Source organism: Topomyia yanbarensis, chromosome 1, assembly GCF_030247195.1.
Source record: "Topomyia yanbarensis strain Yona2022 chromosome 1, ASM3024719v1, whole genome shotgun sequence".
NCBI lineage: Eukaryota > Metazoa > Arthropoda > Insecta > Diptera > Culicidae > Topomyia > Topomyia yanbarensis.
In genome coordinates, this window is record NC_080670.1 from 36,512,985 (window position 1) to 36,534,725 (window position 21,741).

At 39.8% G+C, this 21,741-nt stretch overlaps 1 protein-coding gene across 2 annotated transcripts in view; it reads left to right on the top strand.

The window, feature by feature from the left end:
- LOC131677377 (uncharacterized) overlaps positions 1-21,741 on the top strand; it is an 85,273-nt gene that overhangs the window by 48,093 nt on the left and 15,439 nt on the right. Inside the window, exon 3 of one of the 2 annotated variants that reach the window (XM_058957161.1) lies at positions 15,000-15,042. The exons of the other annotated variant lie outside the window; for it this stretch is intronic. The gene's annotated coding sequence lies outside the window, so the exon portion shown is untranslated. The remainder of the gene's footprint in view (positions 1-14,999; positions 15,043-21,741) is intronic. 2 annotated transcript variants of the gene reach the window in all.

Here is a 21,741-nt window from a genome sequence, read left to right on the forward strand (position 1 = left end):
TTGGTGGGTATTTGTTTTCGGTCCGAACTAGATGCTGATTGCTACAAATATTTATCGTTAGTTGTAACTGATTATACCTAACAAACTTTTCCACGCAATGTGAGTGCGATGTTTTATAGTTGAATGATTGTTTTACACTATATGTTGGCGATGCAATGTGTCCGGTCGACAATGGTGGGAGTGGAACAAATAAAGATCCAGCATAAACATATAGCTACTAGGAATTTATGTTATCTTCTTCAGTAAATAAAAGCTTCTATAGCTTAGATTTCCATGGCTTTGGTTTCCATAAAGGAAACTTCTGCGTTGGAAAAGTTCTGATCACCGTCTTCTATTCTGTAGCATGTTCACCTTTTTCGTAATTTTTGTCATTATTCGTTCACTACGCTCACTATGCCAAAACGCATCACATCAAGAAATATTCAGACGCTTGTGTACAAATATTCCCTTGCATGCAATTTTAGCCTATTTGTAACCGTTGGTTCCATTGCTTAGGTTTTTGTTGTAAATATTATTTGTTTGTTTGTAGAACTTTTACGTTTCTTGTACTAATTTACACAACAACAGTAAGTAGGGTAGTGAAAGGGTGCGTACCGCTGCAAACTGTCAGCTTGTCTCGGTGGGTAGCTGAACCACCCAGCCTGGAGACGCGCGATGCTGAAATTTTAAAAATGGTTTTGGGATAAAAATTGGAGGGAAATGCATCTCAAAATTATTATAAAAGGGCCAGCAGTTTAAAACTCTGGTCTCTTTTCTATCAGACGCCCGTGTGCTGAAGTATATTTTATCCGGTGAAGTTAAGTGTATACCCCCCCCCCCCTCCCTTTGGGGTGGGAAGTGTGTTATAACGTTTACGGCTGGTTCAGGACCTCTTAGCGCCGCATCAAATCGTTCAGCACACGGTTCGGCACGCGAATCCGGGAGGATTCCGCGCCTAATCGTAAAGGACCGTCGTTCGTCATCCGGCGCTGCGCGCCTCCGCTTCATACCCTCGGGCAAAGGCCCTAATCGCAAAGGAGGGTCCCCTCTTGGTGGTGGCCATTGCGTTTAGCCGCGGTCACGCCGATGCTCGCCAAGGAGGGAAGACGCCTGCCTGCATCCAAGCCAGCAACGCCCGCTGGTCCGTCCACCCGCTGCATCTGGATCACCATCGTACCGGTACCGGGGCCTTCATCCGGCCAGTTTCGCCGACGTCCGCGAGGGGATCTCGCCCGTCGGCATCGTCAGCGTCGCGACGCACATCAACAGCAGCAGTAAAAGTACGGTACGTTGAATGATAGCAGTAGTGCACACGCCACATTAAAACACAAATTGTATATGTCATCCCACACCCACACACAACAAATACCTCAATAAAAACAGTGATAAGAAAAGTGAATGTTCTAGGTTTTTGTTCTTGATCCGCGTAGCCCTTGATTACCCGGTAGCTAGCCGACCCTGCGATACCAGCAAATAGGTCGGTTCTGCCGTATGAGCCTTGTTCAAATCGTTCGGTATCATATTTCGGATGAACTTTCAAAAAATATTCCGTCTCACCGAAACCCAAATGCGCATTAGAATGAAATGGATAGCTACGAATGTGTTAAGAGGAAAGAATATTCTTAAAATTCAAGCGAGAGAAATGGTTGTCGAAAGAGTAGTATTTGTAAAAATACGTACTTCCGACTACGAATACTCGAATCACTTGACGCCTATCTGAGGATCTACAGAACTGCAACTCGTCCATTTCGATCCTGATCGTGGAAGAGGCAGCAGTGTGAAGTTCTTTTTTTAGTATCGCGGTGTGTTTTAAAAGGTAGTTTGTTCAAAATGTGAGAAGTTTTTTTAGGATTAAATTTATTAAAAAAGTTCCTTTCCGATAGGCATAGCTAGTGCGGTCAGTGAATTGTGCGGTCAACAAATTTGAATTCGTTACATTTCATGCGAACTTGTGTGTGAAAAGAAGGTAAGAATTAATAATTGAGTTGTGTGATAAAAAGCTTCAAAGCGTCGAATAGCCGATCGACGGCTTCTTTTCTTTTATTGAATGTTTGGAGATTTTCCGCCATCCGCGTTCTAGCGACGCATACGCTCGGCACGCCGCCCGTCTCGTTTGCCACCCTGCTGACCCCACGTTCCGGCTTCGAAAGTTCCCGACGCTTTTGGCAAAAGGTCGGAAAGAAGCAGCAAAATCATCAACGCGCTTCGTTAGAGCGACGGCCATCTTCATCGTCGAAAAGTTGGCCGAATTGAACACCCGGTAGGCAAAGGCCTAATTAGCGTCATCATTGCGACGCCATTGTAGACGCCGTTCGTCGCCATCGCTGAATTGGTTTGCGATAGGAAATCGGTGCCGAAGCCGCAATACCAGTCGGCACCCAACTGAGATGCAGCTCTGCTAGATCGACGCTGTTCCTGAAATATCGCATGTAAGTTAAAAATAGATCATTGATCCGTGCACGTAGATCCATACACACACAACACTCAAACCTTCGAAAGCTTTCTTTGCCGCTCGAAAGCTAAAGCCCAGCGCGCATTTGTACTGTTCAGCGCAGCTTTATCCGCTAGCAGGAAATTTTGACCGCACGTAGGTAGACAGGAAAGGGGAAAGCTAGAAAGGGAAGGAACACGAAAAATGTAAAGCTTAATGTATATATAAAACCTAGGTTAAGAATAAAATGCCGTATTTCAATCCGTTCAATAAAATGTTTTCCTGTTAGTTAGTGTTACCTGAAATGTTTGTATTTTTTATGTTGATTAGCTTTCCCGTGTAGTGAATTTGGTTCGAGAAGATTTCTCACGTTTCGCGTCGTTTCCGTAGATTTGAATTTTCTTTGTGTTTGTTTTACTCCGATGGGCTATCGGGAATTAGTCCCCACTACTACCTACAAAGCGAGAGTGAAAGAGTGTTCGACTGAGTTCTGCCTGTGATGATAACTGATCGTTTTTTTAGTGCATGAGCTTTCGAGTTGGTATAACGATCATTTCTCTTGCGTCTTTGCTAAATATAGTAGTGGCTCCATCTATACGCGAAACGGAGTGCATCTTTTCACATTTTGTGTTTACCTACCGTTCCTTTGCGCCATTTCGGGATCAATTTCTATAACCTGCCCTGAGGTTAGGTTTCATGCTGGGCAATTCTAACCTGACGAGTGGTCCTCTTCGGGGGTGGCGCTAAAGCTACTCGTTTAAAACGTCCTGAGGAGCGTTTTGGTAGACGGAAACCGTAAACGGCCATTTGGCCCGCTACAATTCTTTGAACAAGACAGGCATGATGAATCCACGAATTTTAAAGATGCATGTGGTATATACAAGCTCGCAAGTCGCGATATAATTGACAGAAAATACGGCTACTCTGCAGCATATTTGCCGCATGATGACTTATTATCTTATGATGTCAAAAGGGTTGTATTATACTGGAGCCGAAATGAGCTTCATCTCATAATAGGCAGTGATGCCAACGCCCATCACATTATTTGGGGCTGCTCAGATATCAAACTGGTACGCTCCTGAAACGGGGGTTCGCCCAACATAAACATGGTTAGGCAGATAGTAGATGTTAGGTGAAACTTTATGCTTCAACAGAATTTCCATGGATTGGTAAACTGGCTTGTTTCAAACGAGCTTCAATTCTTTTCTGATCACAAATACATCTGTTTTAATAATTTGTAGGTTTTTTATCATAAAGTAGTAGGGGTAGGCGTAGCGTAGTTGGTAAATCGATTGCCTTGTACGCAGCGCACCTGGGTTCGAGCCCCGACCCCTCACATAGGGTTAGAAATTTTCGTAAGAGATTTTTCTAACCCGAAGAGGCGAATGACCTTAAGGTTAAAACCTCTATAATCGAAATAAAAAAAAAATCATAAAGTAATCCCAAATCGATAAACTGGAACCATTACGAAAAGTGCTTAATGACTTAATTCGTAGGTTTTTTTAAATCTCCAAGTTATTATAAAGAGGTCATGGATGTAGTATCCATGACCACATTTAAATTTTGGCATTGCTTTGTGATGATAATTTTGGCGGATTGCACGTTAACTTCATCATATTAGACAGCTGATTATCTAAAAATAAGTTTTGCCTTGGTTTGGTTCTCAACCTTTTTCGTACCACGGACCCCTTAGAAATCACCTTTGGTTGCTGTGGGCCCCTCGGATAAACATCGATTTTGTATGCTATCAACATGTTATTTGCAGTTTGTTAGGAAACAAGACTTAAAATTTCGATATGCTCTCGGAAAATATCTTTTTCTTCGCGGACCCCCAGCAACGACTTCAAGGCCTCCCTAGGGGTCCGCGGACCCCAGGCTAAGAATCGCTGGCTTAGAGAATGGGAACTTGGAATTCATACCAAACAGACATATATTAAAACCTCAACAGCATGATAGCCACCATTGCCGGCCGCGCCCATCGTTATCGTACACGGGGAACGATAAAGAACAAGGTAGACGGGTAGTGTTGATGTCTGATATACTTAACGGAAGAACGATGATTCATCAGACTGTTCCACAGCTGTCGCGGAATTGAAGGTTTAGAATGATATAAGGCCTAGGATTCGCAGGCGATGCGACCTTTAAAGCATAGTTTATTATGTAGTTTTTTTTGTTAGTCTTCGAGTACACAATCGCTCGAAAAGGAAAAGATCTTGTTCAGTTTTTATGTGTTTTTTAAACTCTAGGTAGCCGGCTACCGAGAGTATCCTATGATTTCCAAACAAAGACAATTTGAGCTCCAAACAGCCGGCCGTGGGAGTATTGCCTAGAAAAGTTAATCTTATCTGCGTAATTGATCGGGTCACTATTGATGGTAACAGTATTTAGACAGATTTTATTTCTTCTCTACGATATGTTTATTATGTTGAAATCACCGAGTGATAACACGATAATAACAACCATTGAAAGGTAATACAAAGTACTGCTAAACTGATGTACGGGTTTGTTAGCTATAACGGAACTTGAAATCAGTATCTATCGAGCCATGATCATCGATACTAGTCAGACTAAAGTCGTAGTGGGTCTGATCTCCGATCAACCGTTCATTTTTATGATAGTATTTTCACGTCTAGATCCGTTCGCAACCCTGCTGCTACTGGCAGACCTGCGCAATTCTGCTACTACTGGCAAAAGGCTGATAGCATCCAGTCGTCGCCGCTTTAAGGACCAAATGTCTTCAATACTCTTAGACTCGTGTGGAGGCGTGAGATAGGAGGCTTGTAAGAACTATGTAATCTCACAGTTCGACGACTTATACGACTCTATTCTAATATTTTGAAGCTTAAGTCAATCATAGTCACAGCATATCCTTTTCGGGTTTTTTTGCTAGAAGAACCCCTTCGGTGGAATATTGACCTTTATACACTCAAAGAACTATGCCGAACGGCTTGATATCGCGAAGCAGTTGGAAAAATCTGTGTGTAAATGTCTCTAATCTCAATGAGGGTAGTGGATTAAATAAGTAATTTTCAAAATCGAAAGACTTTCATTTCAGGTCTACAAAATACCGGCAACTGATGGATACTCATATTACGAAGTATTAGCATAGGCATAGAAGATTTCCCGTTTTTTACCAAAACCAATTGAAGTTTCGAAATGCTTATTGAAAACACATACTTGGGAATAACATACTGATCCATATTATGCCCTGCATGCTGATCAATACGGACGCCGCACAGTGGCTGGTGGCTGGCCAAAACCTCAAAAATTTATTTTTGAAATATTGATATTTCATATTTTTCCTAAATTTCTCATGTATTGAATGATGTATATTCAAAATTTAATGATCATTGGATCAGAACATGATTTTTAACATGAGTTTAACCGTAGCAAAGTTCGGACTTTTTAATGATTTTCATTTCCGAAACCACCATTGCTCTCTTCACTTCAAATGCATGTTGCTCTTTTGATTTTGGTCCGTTTTAAGCACAAATAGTTTCATTGTGTAGAGGAACGGAAGAACTTGGTTAGTGAATAAAATAGATTTGGTAAATTTACATGGAACTATGACTTTTTAGTTTAAATATGTTTGAGGTGGTAAGAACAAAAATAATTTTTCCACTAATGTATTCTGTACAGATTTCGGAATCATTTCGGAACGGTTACATAGTATATACTCTATGGGAAATAGACTCTACTTTTCGAATATCATGGTCTCGTTCTGCGCCTAGGTGCGCAAAAAGGTTTAAGGATATTTTGAAGCTTTGTTGCTGATATGGAGGCGCATTGTGTTTTGTGTAAAATAGCTAGACAATCTACAGTAAACCAACACGTTGTACAATGGATTTGAAGTAGTGTTCTTCATTTTTTATGATATTGCTGACATTGGTGAACAGTAACGGAAAATCTGTCATGAAAACGGGATTATAGTTATAAGAAAGGTTCAATGACACTGTATGGAAAAATGCATTTAATATTTTACGACTTTTGACATCAAAAATGAGCTCAGCACCTTAAAATTAGCTTAAATTGTGATTTTCAGCTAAATTAGCTAATATTTGAGGTTTTGTCCGACTTTTGTTTGAAGACCCGCCACTGTGCGCTGGCCACGTCCGAACGCAGGTCTTCTAAAGGAATGTAAGGAATGTTCGTCCGATACATGTTGCTGCTTGAGATTGAAGAATTATCTGGATCTCCTTCTATACCACAGAAAGAAGGAATGGTGTTAGTAAGTGCGCCAAAAACAATTGCTCTGGGCAACCGGCTGCCGATAAATTGAAAGATTTATCGTTTGTTCTTTTATTAGGAAATTCACGATTCGCGATATATTCTACTGGAGCTCCACATATTTGAACAACATTTTCCTAATTTTTCATTGCGAAGAATGCCACTTTCGTAACATATTGTGCGCGTTATAATTTTGGTCTCGTTAGGGCATGTTCAGGAGTGTTTCAGTTCTAGATTCATAATTTTAACAGTTCTATAATGTAAAACTGAAATTTTTAAAACTAGAACGTGCTGTACCCAGCAGCAGTTTTAGCGGGTGTGAAATTCAGTTTAAATTTTATGTCTCGCCATGCCTCCAGCGTTACTGCATTCAAGCTTATTTTTTCCCAGTCTATCGGGTCTAAGTATCTGTACAGAGTGCTTTCCATGTATTTAAAACACAGTTTTAAACGTGTTTTAAAATCATCAACAAATAGAACGGCATCGTACAACAGTTTTAAATTTTAAAACAAAACTTTTCGAAATTATAAAACAAAACGCTCTGCTGGGGATGTGAATGTTTCAGTTTCAGTTATACTTTGATACACCTGTACAAAATAAAACGCTCCTGAACATGCCCTTAGTAGTTAAAATAACAGAAAATTGTAAAAAAGTAATAAAATGAAACATAGTTTAGAAATCTTTTTGTTATGTGTTTCTGATCGGGATCTGGGTCAATATGTCCCGTTCACACCTTAGTCGTTTGAAAAAAGTTAAAAAAGGTTAATAATAATGAAAATCACTTACCAAAAATAACAAACAGAGCTGTAAATCCTGACAGTAAAGTTCATTTCGGTAGTTTCGCCATAACTTTTTCACCTACTGTGTCATCCGTGTGCTCTTTAATAGTTATCATTAGGTACTATCATCGATGAAACCGATATGTGGTAAACATATCGGTTCCGGGGACACTACTCAATATTGAATAAAGGAGCAAGGCAGTATCAACATTTTGTTGTCAACTTCTGAGACATACTACGCTTTCGTTTAATGAATTGACCAACCCTGTACCATGGGTAATTGAATTCAGCAGAATCGATAGTACACAGCTATCAACATTTCGTCCGAATCATTCATGGGAGTAGCTATGCAAAGCTGTAAATTCCCTCTCGGAAAGCTGATCAAACGACGTAAGCCATTGCATAATGAATCCAGGTGCCTATACATTTATATTGGAGAGCACTTCAATTGTCTACGATTCGATCATTTGTAATTGCTGGCATAAGTTTTCATCACCCTCCCGGAAATGGACGCGTAGCTCTTGTCAATATCTCAAGTGGTTGCTCCGGTTGCCAGTAGAATAGGTGCCGGCGCTCTTCATTCGATCCGCAAGTGGCTGATTTTTAAAACGGTGTTTTTTTTATCGAAATTAGGGACTCTAGAAAGAAAACTGACTGCGTTATGCTGTGGTTCGTAAAAACGGGACTTTGTTTATTTTTATTATCATTTCGCTTGCCGCGAATCGAGTGGAGGCACGCTTTCGACAGAGTAAATTTAGGCAATTGTTTGCTTCGCTTTGAGGAATGGTGTGAGAAGCAGAAAATTGGGCGTTTCTACGCAAAATGGGGGCAAAAGAAAACGAAAACCTACGTACGGTTTCGGGTGGGTTTGTTTGGTTCACCTGGGGGCTCTTTTTTAGCGAGAATTAAATTTCTGATAAATTTAGGATTTGATGGAACCATAATCGATATAGTAACAGTAGCTGGGTTATACCGTTTAATGAAAACTGGCGCGTGGAAAAATGTACGGCACCGGAAGATAAGCTGCAGATTAGTTTAGTGCCCAAATACTTACTAACATGTTTTCTCCAATTTGTAGGCTCTGTTGGAAACACACAATCCAAGCAGCGACGAATTAAATGTGCATTACCCACGAATAATGTGTACTTATTTAAAGTTAATGTGTTTGGATTCGAGCACCCTTAGCGGGTGAGAGGTTTTTTAAGTGACAATCACCTTTTTTTATAATTAATTAATTTATTTAGGCCCAAATGCGGTAGCTCGACGAGGCCGATTGTTTGGTTTTTTACAATAAATAAAAAAAAACAGCTACGTTAAATTTTTGGTCTCGTTCAGGCGCAGCTTTCTGCTGCGTGTTGAGATCCTTTTTCTAGGGGGCGAAATATTGCCAGTGTTGTCCACTGCAAGTTGAGGTTCATTTCGTTTGTCTTTCGCGTTATCGTTCACGTCCATGTCCTCGTCCGTACTACTTTCCTGCTGCTCGCAGTTGGATGTTCCAGTTTGTGTTTTACTCTTAAGGGTCGTTTTAGTATGTTCGTTATCGGCATTCGTTTCGTTGTTGTTGTTGCTGGTTGTTGGTGCTTGATCCATAGATGTTGGTTTTGCAGCTGTTAGTGGTTTAGCGTAAGATGGTTGTGTGCTGATTTTAGTTGGATTTGAGTTTTCCTTAACAGTTTCTACGCAAGGTTTTCCGAGGTGCAGCTTCTTCGTGCAGAACTGGCACGTACGAATTCGCCCTGGGTACGTGACTAGTGATGTTTGATGAATGAGAACATCGTCACTTCCTAACGCTGTGACGGTTATGTATGAGGGAATTGGCTTGGTCACACGCATTCTCACCACACGAACACCGTTAGGGATGCCCGGGAAAAAATTCCTCCAAGTCTCATGTGTAACGGAGTCTACTTCTCCGTATTTTTGCAAGCATTTTTTAATCGCGCCGTCAGGGGTACGCGTAGCCAAATCATGGACACGAACTTCTACAGCGCCGTTCTCGATGTATACGGGAATGCTATATTTAACATTGCCGCATTCGGCGGTGTGCTGCATGTTGTTTCGCGAGGCGAATGACTCAGCTTGGTTAATGTTGTTGAACGAAATCAGCACGCAATGTTTGATATGATGCATTTGTAGGGTTTTCACTTCAGCCAGATTGAGTTTCATCTGCACTTTTAATAACTGTTCCACTTCCCGAATGGCTGGTCTTACGGGGCATTTCGAAAAATCAACAGCAACACAGTTCAACCGCAGCTGGGTTGCTTTTTGCTGGGCACCGTCACTCATCACTAAATCGCACAGTAGGTATAGGCTATTGTTATATGGACTGCTTGTGTGATAGGCACCGATTGATTTTTAGGTAGAATTGACTGTTTCACTTGCGCGGGACGATTTTTTGCTTCTGCTCAGGGCGAGATGTGAAGACAAACTGACAATCACCTTAAGGTTGAACAGAGAATGGGCAAATATCGAAAACGAAAAAAGCAGTTTTTTCAATACCGTGTGTTAGATCGTCATGAAAATCAATCAGAGGTACTGTAACAACATTGGACATAAGCTGATTGATTTTTATGAAGATCTAACGCACGGTGTGGAAAAAAATTGCTTTTTTCATTTTCGATTTTTGCCCATTCTCTGTCCAACCTTAACCAATTATATCCTAACGTATTAAATGTCATACGCGAAACCATTCATCGTTTCATGTGTATTTACGGTAGAATTTCGATATCTATAACTGCTTTATTATTACACTAATGGGAACATCACACTTCGCATTTCTTTGTGACATAAGACAGATGTCGATTTTTTTAATTTTAATTTCTACAGTCAGGTCCGATTGGAGGGAGGGGGTCAGCTGGGGCAATTGTCCCGGGGGCCGGGTCCTATTTGGGGGCCCGCAATTTCACTTGAACGGAAATGGACGGAAGATGGGCGAAAAATTCTGGTGTTCATAAAACAACAATAAAATCAACCCTCCCGCAACTTGACGTTTGGCCTAAGGTGCTTGAAACCACCGTATTTGGAATGATGTCGCCACCATAGAATGTCGTTCACTAATTCAATAGTAATTCTTCAAAAGGGCTAATGAGACTTTTGTAAACAAACTTATTTCGTTCATTTTTCCGCTACAGAGTTGAGTTTTATGAAAAATACACATGAATCAACTTCTTTGCCCTTGGTAGAATCAATTTCAAATGTTTTCTGTGTTGAAATGATAACAAATTAAGAGAAATCAGCAAAACAAAAGTTTGTTTACAAATCTTATTAGCCCTATTCAAATGTTGATATGGAATAGTGAGACTGCAAATTTTCATGTGAGAAAATAGGTTTGTTCTAGTACATGGAAGTTACTACCTGTTGCTCCGGAGCAAAAAATTCTTGTTCTTTTTCACTCCGGTTTGCCACCACAAGAAGGAAAAAGAGAAGAAGATAGTACAGGAACGATTTTCTCCCTGTTTGCTCCGGAGTACTTCCAGTTTCTCCTAATACTGGAACAAACCTAATGATTCCGTGACGTCTTCCACGAACATTTTTCTTTATTTACATTTGGACGTGATAATCAAGATAATCATTTCAAAACAGCGTAATAATTTAATGTAGGGAACAAGTTAATTCGTCGTTTTGGTGTTTCATGAAATTATTACTAATAGTGCGAATGTAAAATGCAAAATGCATTATTCGATTTGAGTTCGCTTCTAGTGTAAGCCTTTTTCTCTCCCGTCACCCTTGAAACATCTTTCGCATATAACAATTCCCGAAAGTTTGTCGTTAATCCTTAAATACACATAATTTTGTGATTGTCATTTTTTTACTTCGCATTTTACAAAAGTGGAAGTCGTTCGTTTATTTCTGACAGCATATCTAACTGATAGGTACTGGAACATTTACGGTGCAAAGATTACCTCGAATTTCAGAAGTGATGAGGGCTCGCTTTTTATCGGAGATGGAGAAAAACTGTATCATTGTGTGGTATGTTAACATTGCAATACAAATATTACTACCATAGTACCTTAAAACAAAATGAAGGTTTTCACTAACCAGCATACGCACCGCTTGTTTGTATGCCGATGATTCCAAAAAATTGATCGGAGTACAGATGCATTATTTTAATAACAAAACCTCGCCAAGCCTCCAAAAAGTCTTCAAAAACGCATTATCGAAAGCAAAAAACCAGAAAATTTTCACTGTAAACAAGTTTACGCTTTTTTAGAAATTGTTCTTGAATAAAGACCCACAGACCCAAAAAAGTGATTTCATCGATTTGTATAAGAGCTGTCAAGTTGTTCCCCTCTGATAAAAATATCAATTTTAAATCATTTTATTAATTCGTCGCCTTGTTATTTGACGTTTGTTTAAATAAGCGTTCTTAAGGAAGTCGGCTACTTCATTTTTTGCTTGAATTGACTGAATATATTACAAACTATTCAGAAGCAAATTCCAAATATTTTCGAAGAAAGCAATAGAGCACCAAACAGGAATGCGAGCGGACGGGCGAACGTATGCGTTCTCTTCTGTGTTTGCTTCTTTGCTGGTGGTACCGGGTGTTAGCTTGGATACACTTTTCGCGAGTGTTGTTGAGTGAATTTTTCTGGAGAAAATTTTGAATAGGACGTCAGTAACAATGAGAGATTCTCTTTGGGATCTTTCTCTTCTGTTCATTACTCTGTCGTTCGAACATTTATTACTCAACTCTTTACACAATTTTCCAGTTCTTTTTTTCGGCTTTCGATATGTGCTCGAAAATTAGTGCAAAGTGTTAAAGTGACTTCGTAATAATCGAAAGAGAAAGTAGGCAAAGAGAGGCTCTCAATGTTACTTACGCCCTAATCTAAATTTTCTCCAGATTTGTTCTTGTCAAATCCGTATATATTGGTTTTAGAGCCGTTTGTGGTTTGGCGTGAGATAACGGTACAAATTTTTCCGTAGTGCAGTGTCTTTTTGCAGAATTTGCGCATAGGATTCTGCACTGCATGCACGACCAGTGTTATTTGATGAGACGACCCATTTTAGGTTGATCTGCATCAAATGGTTACGTATGAATGAATTAGTTTGTTCGATAGCATTCACACAACATTAACAACGTTAGGGACATCCGGGAATATTTGAGCTGCTCTCACGAATCCCCTTCTCTGTATCTTGACGTAATTTTTTTCATCACGATATCAGGGATGCGTGAAGATAAATCATGTAAGCGTACTTCTATAGAGCCGTTATCTGTATATTAGAGATGGTCGGGTTCGGGTTCTGTGAATTTAAGCTTCTCGGGTTCGGGTCAGGTTTTCAAATTTGAAATTCTCGGGTTCGGGTCGGGTCCGGGTTTATGAAATTTTGGACTTTCGGGCTCGGGTCGGGTTTTTCAAATTGGAAATTATCGCTGTCGGGTCGGGTTCGGGTTTTGAACAAAACAACCCATCCATTTCATGACACTGTTTGCGTCTATACACAAAACGCAGTCTTTTTTGTAGTAGTGAATTATACTTCGTAATACGAATGGATGACACATATAACCGTACCAAATGTTAGCACCTCTGAATCGCTAGAATTCGTCGTATTTTCTGGTGCTCAAAGATTGTATTTTTTCATTCTTGCATAAAATTCCGTCTCTTCAGGTTCGCAAACTGCCTGAATTATTTAATTTTTTAAACGAACATTCATGAAAGATCATTCAACAATACGTGTTTCATTGTTACATTTACGTGCATTTTTCAAGTATATCTTTAAAATCTCCCGAACTCTTGATTGTATTGATTTTTAAACGAAGATTCAAAACATGAATCCCAGAATAATTGACGACTGTTTTCAATATCAACAAATTTATTATTTTCACACAAACTTACTAGTTTTCAGAATAAATTGTCATAATTTTTCTGTTCTTACTATTCGAACCGACACTTCTCTAAGTCAACATTCTGGTTTTGCCATATCAATTATTTACTACCAGTATAAACCGAAATCACTCTGCAGCATTTTTCCGGCTACTTAGCAAAATCAACAAACATGGGAAAACCAACAAACTCTCATCGCAAGTACTGATGCACTTTGCGAAATCATAAAAGCACCTTACTGAATCAATTAAAGCAACAGGTACTCGACTTTGTTGGAGTGTCTAGTGCAAATAGTTTTGCTTTGGGTGGATGGGAGAGAAGGTGGAGCTTCAACTGTTGTCTTCTGTGGGGTGAATTACCACCCAGTTTTTTTCCTTTGCGCACACTTCCTATGCAGTAGATAGTAGCTGTCAGCACAAAAATGTAAGTTTATTGAGTAGGGTTTTGACACGAGTACAGCAAGCAGGGTGAGTGCTCCAGCAGTCGTAGAGTATCAATATTTAGTTGCTGTACTTGGGGATTTTTATCCTAGCCGCGATGCATTCTTTGCTTAGTAGATCACACTCAAAATGAAGGAAAACTGAGTCGTTTTGAAGTTTGGGTCTATATAAGGACCAAGTCGGTCTGCCAGCTATTTATGAGACGACGTCGAAATGCAAACTCATGACTTATGAAACCTTCCGCCTGACATAATAACAACAATCATAAATATTTTCAATTTTTTATTAAAACCCCTTAGTAGACGGCTTTGGGTACGTAGACCCTAGTATGATAGCCACTGCTAATGGTTGTATACGGGCGCGATAGAAAGTGTTTTCCCTTTTGCGTTGGAGTGCAGGTAGACGAGCAGCTGCTGACACGTATTACCTAAATTTGTTGGTTTAGTGTCAGACTCAACCTTTCAGTATTGCAGTCGGTCTGTCTCAGCCAGGACGCCAGCTTGTTGGACATGTCTAGTTTACTCAAATTTAATTGAAAACTGATGGAGAAAATGTGGGCTGCGGGTTGATTTTAACAAAATGAGAGTTGGGTCAAGTTGTTAGCTTTAATCGGTGGTGTCCAGAATCAAGATTCGGCTTGTCTAAGAATGTCAAAGAAATCAAACAATATTCCAAAGGTAAATCCTAGTACCCGTTTGGCTAGAAACATTTAATGAAGACAATTATCGATTCACAAATCATAAATATGTAGTTTATCTCAAAACAATCTCCGCCCCAATATTTTTGCTTGAATGATGTTGATTGATGCTCTTCAAAATAAGCAGAATTCTTGGTACTAGAACCCCTAATGGAACATGGATTGGATTTGTAGCAAGTAGGACAATTTCTCGGAAACGAGCAATGCTTGGCGGATACAGAGTAATTTCAGGGGGGTGGGCGTGGCGTAGTTGGTAAATCGATTGCCTTGTACTCAGCGCACCTGGGTTCGAGTCCCGACCCCGCACATAGGGTTAGAAATTTTTCACAAGAGATTTTTCTAACCCGAAGAGGCGAATGACCTCAAGGTTAAAACCTCTATAATCGAAATAAAAAAAAAAAAAAAAAAAAAAGAGTAATTTCAGGTATAATATAACGAGCCAACTGATGTTTAGGGTCCTTCTTTGTTGAAAAGCGAACACATGACTTGGACTAAATAACTTATGAGAAAGTAAAACGAAGACTGACATATTTTAAATATAATACCGATATCATTCGATACAACTACTGAGCTTATACCTTTACATCGTAACTGAAATGAAGCTATTTCATATCTTTATTACAGATCGGATCAAATAATTTGGAATTGGAAACTAATGTCAGAACCGGTGAGTATTTGAAGAGTACTCTTAATCTCTAAATCGAACATAATTTAAATCCTAATGTGTAGTGAATGAATTTCCGAATCTTTTCGAATGGTTTTCTAAGAGCCGCCTAGCAATAATTCTCTTGATTAGCTCGGATGGCATGGTACCGATGCCATGGACCTTATTTCCCCGAAAAAAACGTCAAGCTTCACCCCAGGACCAGCCAGTCGACTGGTACTGCACGCCCACTGAGCTCGCAGCAAACAATTGATTAGCCAAACAGAGCGACATCCGTCGGAGCGTACTTTTCCGTCCATTTGTTGACTGTTTGCCGGTTTCCGAAAATCCACAACATTGTTTGCTTATCTACATAACCATTCATGCCAAAAGTCGCATTCAGATGGAACGATATTCAAATCCCACGAGAAAGAAAAAGTCTCCTGGATCCCGCGAAGTAAACTAAAGCTTGATGGGGAATGTGCATGGCATGGTGGTGGTGGTGGTGACGGTGGCATAACAACACGACTGTCGATTGGCATGTCGAATGGCTTCACTCGCAGATGGATTTGAATTTATCGGTATAGTTATGTGTCGTGTTTTGCAACCATTGACATTCAGTTTCAGTAAAATTGATCTTCAGTAGAAAACCAGGAATTTTCGATGCGACTTCGTCTCATCAGTACCTGACAGCCAGACTTGGGGACACAAATACACACTAAATCCTCTGGTTACGAATGATTTGAGAACAGTTTCTTTTTCATCCTGACAAATTACTATACAGAGTCACTGTAATAGATTTTTTTTCCTATAGCGCAACAACTCAAGATTGACAGTTAGTTACCGAACTCGGAACAGCACTGTACGTTGTTTACCTTCGCTGTTATCGTCGAAATAATCTTCACTTTCGTTAGAGATTACAATTTGCATGTCTATCGTTTCACTTTCACCCTCCGCCGAGCGTCACTCTCTGGGCTCGTTCGACATACGCTCCGTCGAACATTGTTTTTCTCTTGTTGCATGCGCCGAAATAAAGCTGTTATTAGTTTCATTCTCCCATGGCGAAATTCTGCTCAGGGGGGGATCAGAAGCATACAATCAAATTGGCACTGGAAATGTTGTTTTTTAATTCTGCGTTGGCAATTTACATTGTGGGATCATTCTTCAAATGCCACTTTAGGTACACTAAATTGACATATTTCAAGTCAGCACTCGATAGCAAATAGTGTCCCTTAACTTCCCGTATTAATGATGTCATCCAAAAATGAAATTTGGTACGGAAAATGCCTGAAAAAATGTATGGCACTCAGTTCAGTTTGACAGGTCAATTTTGAATTTTAAAAAAAAATATATAAAACCAGCAATTCCGTTTGACACGAATGCACCACCCAAAGGTGTAAAGTGTCATAAATAAACAAACAACAATCAATTCCGTGCAAAATTTGTTAGCGAGTAATCACCACCCTATTCGACGTTGACGAAATTCAGCACATGTCTTAGATTTGAAATTTATTTATTTAAATATGGAAGAATTTTGAAGTTGGAAGGAAGTTACCCACCATGGCCATTATGGTTGCAAATTGTTTTATGAAGCGCAATTTATTGTTTGAATTAACGAATCACGAAACATTTTTGTACATTGTTGCTCCATCTTTGTCTAATCCAAATTTCTAACATTCTCCATTTAATTTTAAATATCGTGCGACGAACAGATTAGCTATTCGCAAATAATTTCTTCTCTCCAGATTTTTTTAAGAAAAATTCAATTTCTTTAGTGGGAAAATGTCATTAGAATTAAGTCACTTCTAGGTAGACTCCATCGAAAACAATTATTGCACGCTGTAGTACAGGTGGCAGCTCGTGTCATATACGAGAAAATTTCCGTTACCTAACACAGGCAGTGACCCAACCCTGACAATAATTCCGATTTTATTTTTTAAAGAACTTTATTAAGAGGTTACACCGTTGTAGAGCATGAAAAATAGGCATATATCGGTAATGTTTCTTGGCGCAATGAAGACATGAAACATGATCTTGTAAAATAACATTTAACATTTACAAAAATATTTTTTTAATATTTACAAAAAAATTTTTTGATTGAGCAATTTCGTCACAAGTGGCATTTTCCCACGGACGAGTTTTTTTGAATCCGTCCCGGCCGTAAACGTAGCTAGAACCAAAAGCCAAAGTCATTTCGTTCATTGCATTCATTTCGTTCTTTTAGTTCATTTCATTCATTCCGTTCATTCTGTCCATTCAGTTCATGCTGTTCATTCCGTTCATTGCGTTCATTCCGTTCGTGCTGTTTATGCTGTTCATTCCGTTGATTCCGTTAATTCCGTTGATTCCGTTCATTTCGTTAATTCCGTTCATTCCGTTCATTCAGTTCATTCCGTTCATTCCGTTCATTCCGTTCATTCCGTTCATTCCGTTCATTCCGTTCATTCCGTTCATTCCGTTCATTCCTTCATTCCGTTCATTCTGTTCATTCCGTTCATTCCGTTCATTCCGTTCATTCGGTTCATTCCATTCATTCCCTTCATTCCGTGCATTCCGTTCATTCCGTTCATTCCGTTCAATCCGTTCATTCCGTTCATTCCGTTCATTCCGTTCATTCCGTTCATTCCGTGCATTCCGTTCGTTCCGTTCATTCCGTTCATTCCGTTGATTCCGTTGATTCCGTTCATTCCGTTCAGTCAGTCCATTCAATTTAATTTTTTTCACGATTCATACATTTTATTCAGTTTCTTCATTTTATTGCTCTTTATCCTTTTACCCATTTCATCCAATTTGCTGATTTGTCTCAACTTAATTTGTTCTAATAATTTAGAATTTTTTTTGGATATAGCTCAATTTTTCATCCGATAAACTGACCTAATTTGATTGATTTATTTTATAATTTTGATGTATGGGGTTAGTAGGATGCTCTGGCCTGTTGTTTTGATCATTTTTCATAGAAACTTATTTTACAATGAAACTGTTTTTACATATAGTAGAGGTACAGTGGGAAGTACATAAAATTTATTTTTTGTCGATTTTCCTCCATGTTTTTTCAGCATAGATTTTGCTATAGCATTGACAATTATAAATAAAAAAATATGTCGTGATGTGGACGACAGCCAGGCATTTTGCGATCATTAAAAAGTAAGCGAAAAGGTTGAATTAGAGGTGTGCGCCGATGTAAAAAAATCGCCGGTATTGGTGCGATTTTGATCGGCGGCGGCGACGTATCGGCGTGACGCCGTTCGCCAAAATTAGTGGCGGTGCGGTGGCATAACACGACGTGGGTTATTTTTTGATTATGACGGGAAGTAGAAATGACATCTTGCTCAAACCTTGCCATGTTGGTTGTTGTATCTGAGTGTTTCAAAACTAAGCCAAGGACTCGTATCACGTAGCGGTATCATCAGCATTCAATATAACACAGTGATGTTCAACCGCGAATTAATTATATTTGAGTAAATTTAAATGAATCTTGTCCTATATGACGGAGTTTTCGTGAAGTGGGATATTATCTGAAAATGGAGTCTAGACTAACGGAAGTCACCTTACTTCAGTACCATCACCAGCCCAAAGTAGTACTGATATCATTTAACACGTTAGGCCAAGCAGAAAGATTTGTTTCACAGAACAATCTTAACCTTCCGGCAGTCGCGCTAGTGCACTGAGTGCACGCTGCTCTGAATATCTAGAGAAATTGTGTTAGGGCACCAGCGGCTGCTCATTCAGTGGGCCATAAGCGCGACTTCCGGAGGGTTGAACACGTTGTCGACAGTGACAGCTCAGGAATTAAGGTTCCCGTTCACATGTGAAATGGCAATATAGAAGTAAGGTTACATGACCTATCACCGCGTATTCTAAGCTAATTGCAAAATGCTTGTTGCAATGTGGAGAAGTTGAATCCGTTACACCTAAGACTTGAAAAAGACCTTTTGTCTCTTACTTCACTACACAACTCAGAACTCACGGAATTATTACTAAACATGACAGGCAAACTTCGACGCGCCAGCACTATAATTAGAGACCACACCAACTTAAACAACCTACGACCGCACCAAAATAGTATCGGTCAATTTATACAGTCTAATCAAGCTCTTTGCATATTTTTTCCTTTATTCGGCATGTTATGGTTCTATTAGTATATCTCTACTATACTCTATCTGTACTCATATAAGTACAAACGTACAAACGCTCGTGGCTTTCGCGATAACATAAACCTGGTCACAAACGCGACCATGCAATTGCAATAATCTACACATATTTACGCCCGCGTTTTCGCCAACATGAAAACACTCCGGTAGCAGAGTAAACGTAGCACTTATAAACTTCCAAACGCGATCCCAAGCATTAAAACACCACTCGCGCGATCAACAAACGGGCACGTCCGGAAGTCTAATCTCGGTCCTAGCAGTCTAGACTAATGTCTTCAGTTGAACCAAACAAAAAATGACGCTCGTATTTACTAGACAACACGTTCCATGGTGACATGACCTGGAACTCTAGTGATGTGACGAAAATGACTCTCTTCTACCAATTGTATCATACACCAAAAATTAAGCATCAGATTCACGATCATTCAAAAATACACGCTACATGATTATAAAATCGAAATTATACATGCGAAGTCCCATACACGTGACAAACACGTTAACATACAAATGCTTGATCCCTTTGCGATCATCCACGGCAACATCCCGGTGATAAGATGAACGTCTCAGTGATTATAAATTTTGAAACGCGGTCTCAAGCGTGAACCTAAAAACTCCCGCGCTTTCTATCCTTGGTATCAGCAGACTAGGTCAATTCCTTCAATTGGACGAATTAGAAAAAGAAAACTTTCATATCGGGGTGGGCGTAGCGTATTGGTAAATCGATTGCCTTGTACGCAGCGCACCTGGGTTCGAGTCCCGACCCCGCACATAGGGTTAGAAATTTTTCATAAGAGATTTTTCTAACCCGAAGAGGCGAATGACCTTAAGGTTAAAACCTCTATAATCGAAATAAAAAAAAAAACTTTCATATCCACTGGACAACACGTTCCATGGCGACATGACGGGGAACTCTAGTGATATGGGGTAACTCACTCCCTGTCAGAATGTGAATTGTACACCGAAATCTAAATATAACAATGAAGGTCCGCGTGACCATCCAAGAGAGCACGCGAATATATGAATGGTCACACGGTTACAGAATCCAGTTTTACACACGCGAAGTCAAATGCATGCCAGCACACGTGACAAACACGTCAACATACAAACGCTTAAGCCATTCGCGATCAACACCGCACTCCTACGCCCGCGATCGCGCAAACTTTATAACACCCCGGTAATAAGGTGAACGTTTTAGCACTTACGAAGTTTTAAACGCAGTTTCAGACGCGAACCTGCAAACGTCCGTGTTCGTGCGATCATGAATCGGTGACGTCCGGAAACCATTACCCTCTTTCCTAGTAAATTAGGTCCATACATTTAGTAGAACCAATCAAAAAATAAAGCTCATATCCACTAGACAACATCTTCCATGGCGACATGACCAGGAACTGTAGTGACCCGAGCAACACCGTTTGTTGACTAGCAGTTTCGGCAACATAATTCGTTGAAAAGAAGCGTATGTCAACCATTATACAACTGATTTAGCAACTAAAAAAGCGCACCGCAGCAAAAGTGAATGGTTATGCGCCAAATTGCGGCCACTACATTTTGCGAGTGTTGCTTGGGGATATCCCGAGCAAACTCTCATGGGTTCATACAGCACACAAACCCTTAAAAAGACCATAATAATGGTCCTTGCCAAATTTCGCACCCATCAAAACACCAAATGCACCAAAATAAGGTTTTTATATGGGTTCTACCGGACCATTATGATGGTGTTTTTATAGGTTGTTCTCTTTCAAAACACTATCAAAATACCATGCGGTGGGGGTGAAATTGGATCATGGCCATTGACGTATTATGGCCTTTTCATTTGCTCGAGATAGAAGATATCACTTTTTCTAGCTCTAAGCCAAAAATTAAGTATTAGATTCACGGTCCGCGCGAGATCATCTAAGAACACACGCGAATATGCGAAAGGCACACGGTTATAAAATAGAATATATGCACGCGAAGTTACATACACGTTAGCACACGCGACATACAAACGCACACGCGATTGAACACGTTGACGTACAAATGCTCGAATCCTTCGAAACGATACACGCGATCGCGAAGTCTCTACCCCCGCACATATCTGAACCGTACAATAAATATCAGATTCAGACTCACGGCCCGCTGCAACTGGCCTAAAGCAGTGTTTTGGTGTTTTAGTGGGCGTCATTGCCTGTCTCTTCTGCAATTGTAGTGTGTGATTCTGACGGGGAGCCCTTCCAAGAACCTAGCTCTACAGCTCCAGTAGGACAACTCTCGAAAAAAAAAGTTGTTTGATATAACGTTACATTATACATATATGATAAAAAGTTACATTAGATTGTGCCAAAAACTAGCTATGGTCTATTTTTATTCGTATTACGACATACTAATGGCAGTGGCAGCAGTACATACTCCTCTGCGGCTTGGACAGAAACTGAAAGTGAAATGAATATTATTACCAAGACCTTCAGGCGTTAGAAGCAGACTGATCGTTTGTAAAATTTACAGTGGAAACATTTGGATTGACCCAATTTGTGCATAAGAGCATAAACCTTATCTTAGATAAAGTTAGGTGTTTTTATATCGAATTTACTGC